The following is a 5,123-nucleotide window of genomic DNA, read 5'->3' as shown; positions in this document are numbered from 1 at the left end:
GGTAGCAGACATCACAGCTTCCAGAAAAAATTTCAGGAAAAAAGCATGAGATTGAGGAAGATTCAGTTCAGTCCCTTCAATATTCCTGAGAACTTGGAAAGCTGCTTGGACCAGTCATGTTCCTGGCGGCAAGTGTAGGAAACCAACCTTCTCTAGTGCAGGAAAGGGATTTCTTGGTAGATCGTGGAATGGCTCACAGAATGGCAGGAAGGCTAGAGAAGCAGCTTAGAAAGCAGGCCTGCCTGGCAGGCGGGGCTCAGTGGCTGAGCGTCAACCTATGAACCAGGAGGTCGCAGTTCGATGACCGGTCAGGGCACATGCCCGGGTTGTGGGCTCGATCCCCAGTGGGGGATGTGCAAGAAGAGCCAATCCATGATTCTCTCTCATCATTGATGTTTCTATCTCTCTTTCCCTCTCCCTTCCTCTCTGAAATCAATAAAAATACATTAAAAAAGGAAAACAGGCCTGAACCAAGAGGGCAAAGGGCAGCCAAGGCCAAATCACAGAAATGGTCGCTGGCACAGCCACTCCGGACAAGTCACCTACCTGGGAGCCCGGGCGGCCCGGTCTGGGTCATACGCCCACGTTGGGTGCCCAGTGGGTGGAAGCGGGGAGTGTCTGATCCGTTTCTGTTTCTGTGAGGGGAGCTGTGGGTTTAAGATAATTCCCCAAATTGGAAGAGCATTTGGAGGCTGAGCCGCCAAAGTGACAGGCGTTTTCAGTATTGCTGTTCCTCAGCCTCAATGCTGGGCACTCCTGGTTCTCTCCTCAACACAGAGCTAGAGCCTCTTCCTCATTAAAACACCTTCCCTCGCAAGGCTTTCTCCTGCAGCTCATCACCCTTTGCCTCCAGGTTTCCTGAAAGGACTGTTCACACTCGTGGTGCCCAATGTGTCACCATCCCTCCCAGAAGCCTGCCGTTTCTCATCCACTGAAAGTGCCCACGTAAGGGACTAGGGCAGTGGTTCTCACCCTTCTGGCCCTTTAAATACAGGTCCTCATGTTGTGACCCAACCACAAAATTATTTTCGTTGCTACTTCATAACTGTCATGTTGCTACTGTGATGAATCGTCATGTAAATATCTGATATGCAGGATGGTCTTAGGCGACCCCTGTGAAAGGGTCGTTCGACCGCCAAAGGGGTCGTGCGTGACCCACAGGTTGAGAACCGCTGGACTAGGGGCTTTCAGATGACGAACCAACTTGCAGCTCTTCTCGGCTGAGAATTCAGACACTCGGTGAAACCCTCCCCTCTAGTGATCTGCCTCCTTTGTTTTTATTTATTTTATTTTTAAATAGATGTTTTATTTATTTGTAGGTAAACTTATAAACCAACCAGCCAAACTGGTATTATTGTCATGACACAGCAAATGACTTGAGTAATAAATTAAGGGTTGTAGTGAAACAGCAGAAGGGGCAGAGGAAATCAGTGAAGCATGTGGTAGCTTAACCATTCACCTGAACTGAGGTTTTTAACAAGCCTCCCAATCCCAGAAAATAGGAATAATCCTTGATCACACACCTTTGTAGTTTTACTTTCTATTTTTGAGGTTAAGATTCTCGATCTGGAGTTATCCAAATACTAGATCTAGTATTATATCTAATTATAGCCAGAGGCATCTTTTATCATTTGTCTAACAGCAGCAAGACTACAGAAACCTCTTTGCTTAGACTCCAGTCATTACACACCCCCCTCCAAATTGGCACAGAAGGCATAATGAGAAGCAGCATATAAAGGCAGAGATACATAGAAACGTCCTAGGAGAGGTAATACAGCCACTGCCCAAACTGAGATTGAACAATATACCCATCATCACACTGTGTGCATGGCTCTATGTTTGTGGACTCAGGCTGTGGGTTCATGGAGTAAGCTGGGAATAAATCCGTGGTTTGCTGGGCACCACAATACGTAGGGGCTTGCAGTATTGCATCACAGGTTTCCCCAGCAATTTCCAAGGAGGCCTCCAAATCACGGACAGGACTTCGCTGGAGCTGGACCTGGGGCCGCAGGGATTCCTCTCCATAACTGTAGGACTGGCTGTTCCAAAGCTGGTTATCCCAGGCCTGGGGACACCAGGTCTGACCGTTCCAGGCAGGGCAGTTCCAAGACGGGCTGTTCCAGGAATGGCTGCCCACACGGAACGGTTTCCAGAAGCGTTCGCCAGGCATCCCCGGCGGCAGGAGGAGAGGACCGGGGAGTCTGTAGTTGCTGAGCTCATCGGGGTCACACGGTGGCTAGTCTTTGGCCCATTGTATTTCTGCCACCTCCTACATTTCGTTCTCCGGTTCTGGAACCAGGTCTTACTCCGTTTGTAGCTAAGGTCCGGGATGTTGGAACGTTCTTGCCTCTGCTGGAGGCTGAGCTATTCCTGTCTCTGGAATCTCTCACTGAGTACACAGAGCTGGGTCTATGAGCAGACAGTTCCAATTTTCTGTTTCTTTTCTTTTTTTTTTCAATATTTTTTTAAAAATATATTTTATTGTTTTTTTACAGAGAAGAAGGGAGAGGGATAGAGAGCCAGAAACATCGATGAGAGAGATCAATCAGCTGCCTCCTGCACGCTCCCCAGTGGGGATGTGCCCGCAACCAAGGTACATGCCCTTGACCGGAATCGAACCTGGGACCCCTGAGTCCGCAGGCCAACGCTCTATCCACTGAGCCAAACCGGTTCAGCCCAATTTTCTGTTTCTTGACCTGGGTTTTCTCCTCCTTCCTGTCCTGTTCTCTGCAGAGGTGGGTAGTGTTGTGCTGGGACTGGTGGGAGAAGCAGGGCTGTTCTGAACAAGCAGGTTCATGGAGGAAGGAAGAGAAGAGACTGCCGCCTCCGTGTGGAGCATCTCAGCAGATGACATTCGCAAGGATGCGGTTTTCTTCAGGCTCACAGGTCTCAGGCACTGGTGAAGGCTCCCTAGAATTGTATGATGCGGAGCAGGGCAGGCTTTGGGGATAAGCCGAATCCACACTCATGTTGCTGAGTTGAAGGTGAGAGAAAAAAACACCAAAGAGCTAGATTGTAAGAAAGACCTAGCCCTTGCCACTTTGGCTCAGTGGATAGAGCGTCGGCCTGTGGACTGAAGGGTCCTGGGTTTTTTTTTTGTTGTTTTTTTTTAAATAATTTTTATTTCTTAAAGTATTAAAAAGAGTATTACATATGTCTCCTTTTTTTCCCCCCCCTTGACATTCCCCCCGGTGTCTTGTGTCCATTGGTTAATCTTATATGCATGCATATAAGTCCTTCGGTTGATCTCTTAATCCCCCCGCAAACCCTCCCCAGGCTTCCCACTGTAGTTTGACAGTCTGTTCAATGTTGCTCTGCCTCTGCATCTACCCCTGTTCATCAGTCTATACTGGTCCCCATTATCTGTCCCAACCTCACTGGAGCAGTCCCAACCTCACTGGGGCCGTCTCAGCCTCACCGGGGCCGTCCCGACCTCACCGGGGCGGGTCCTGGGTTTGATTCCGGTCAAGGGCACATGCCCGGGTTGCGGGCTCAATCCCTAGTGGGGGGCATGCAGGAGGCAGCTGATCAATGATACTCTCTCATCATTGATGTTTCTATCTCTCTTGCTCTCCCTTCCTCTCTGAAAATCAATAAAAATATATTTAAAATAAATAAAAAGGCCCAGGCTTAAGTATTTAGCTAGAAGAGCTTAGAGAAATATGAAGATCTCCAGATGTAAAAGTATCAAAAATACAGGAGGAAATGGGTCAGCTTTGGAATAACAGGTACCAACCAACCAATTTTGCAAGAAGATCTGTTTCTATTTTTTTAATTTTTACTTATTGCCCTAGCTGGTTTGGCTCCGTGGATGGAGCATTGGCCTGTGGACTGAAGGATCCCGGGTTTGATTCTGATCAAGGGTACATGCCCGAGTTGCAGGCTCTATCCCCAGTGGGGGACGTACAGGAGGCAGCTGATCAATGATTCTCTCTCATCATTGATGTCTCTCTGTCTCTCCCTCTCCCTTCCTCTCTGAAGTCAATAAAAATACAAAAATAAAAATATGTATTTTACTTATTGCGAGAGAGAGAGAGAGAGAGAGAGAGAGAGAGAAACATCAATTTGTTGTTCCACTTACTTATGCATTCATTGGTTGATTCTTGTGTGTCCTGACCAGGGATTAAACCTGCAACATGGGTGTATCAGGATGAAGCTCTAACCAACTGAGTTCCTGGGCCAGGGCTACCTTCTTTCTTTTAAAACTGTTGTCATGTGTTATAAAGTGTAACGGGGGCAGATTCATGTTTAATGGGGCCTGAGGCTTATGCATTTGTGGGGAACCTCTTTAAGAAAAATAATACAAAGTTACATAGAGAGATTCCTACAGCCCCTTCTGGGAATTCAAGGAGCCGACGCAGTGAGGGGTCCTGCAGCCTAAGCTTCCTTAACTTCACAGTGAATCTGCCCAAACCCGTTTTTGGAACCATTCTCTATCAATGGACGCGATGGATTTGTCGGCGGCTCGTGCTATTACAAAACTACTACAAAGAACATAACTCTTTTGTAAGCACATGTCTTTCTCCATGATAGAAAGAACAGGAATCTCCGAGTTCTAGGTCAGGGGCCTTTTGACTTTTATTTGATGGTGTGCTGCCAAATTGCCCTCCAAATAGGTGTCGGTAAACCCCACTCCAACCAGCAGTTGCGTGGGAATTTTCTCACATTCTTGCCAGCACTGGATATTAGAATCCTTGTGTGTGGTTGTGTGTGTGTGTGTGTGTGTGTGTGTGTGTGTGTGTGTTGTGTTTTTCTTTTTGCCAAGCTGATGAGAGAAATAAGGCATTTCAATGTTGTTTTAATTTACTGTATTAGTTTCTAGGACTGTTGTAACAAAGAACCACAAACTTGGTGACTTAAAAAAACACAGAGATGTAGGACTGGCCGGATGGCTCAGTTGGTTGTCCCATACACCAAAAGATTTCGGGTTCAATTCCTAGTTGGGATGTGTACAGAAGGCAACCATTTCGTGTTTCTCTCTCACATTGATGTTTCTCTTTCTGTCTCTCCCTTCCTTCCCCTCTCTCTAAAATCAATAAGAACATATTGCCCTAGCTGGTTTGGCTCAGTGGATAGAGCGTCGGCCTGCGGACTCAAGGGTCCCAGGTTCGATTCCGGTCAAA

At 47.3% G+C, this 5,123-nt stretch overlaps 1 pseudogene; it reads right to left on the bottom strand.

Moving 5' to 3' along the window:
* Nucleotides 1-1,759: 1,759 nt before the first annotated feature.
* LOC102429496 lies at nucleotides 1,760-2,969 on the bottom strand (annotated as a pseudogene).
* Nucleotides 2,970-5,123: the final 2,154 nt, after the last annotated feature.

This window comes from Myotis lucifugus, unplaced genomic scaffold (assembly GCF_000147115.1).
Source record: "Myotis lucifugus unplaced genomic scaffold, Myoluc2.0 scaffold_6652, whole genome shotgun sequence".
Classification (NCBI taxonomy): domain Eukaryota; kingdom Metazoa; phylum Chordata; class Mammalia; order Chiroptera; family Vespertilionidae; genus Myotis; species Myotis lucifugus.
This window is presented reverse-complemented; position numbering and strand designations above follow the sequence as displayed.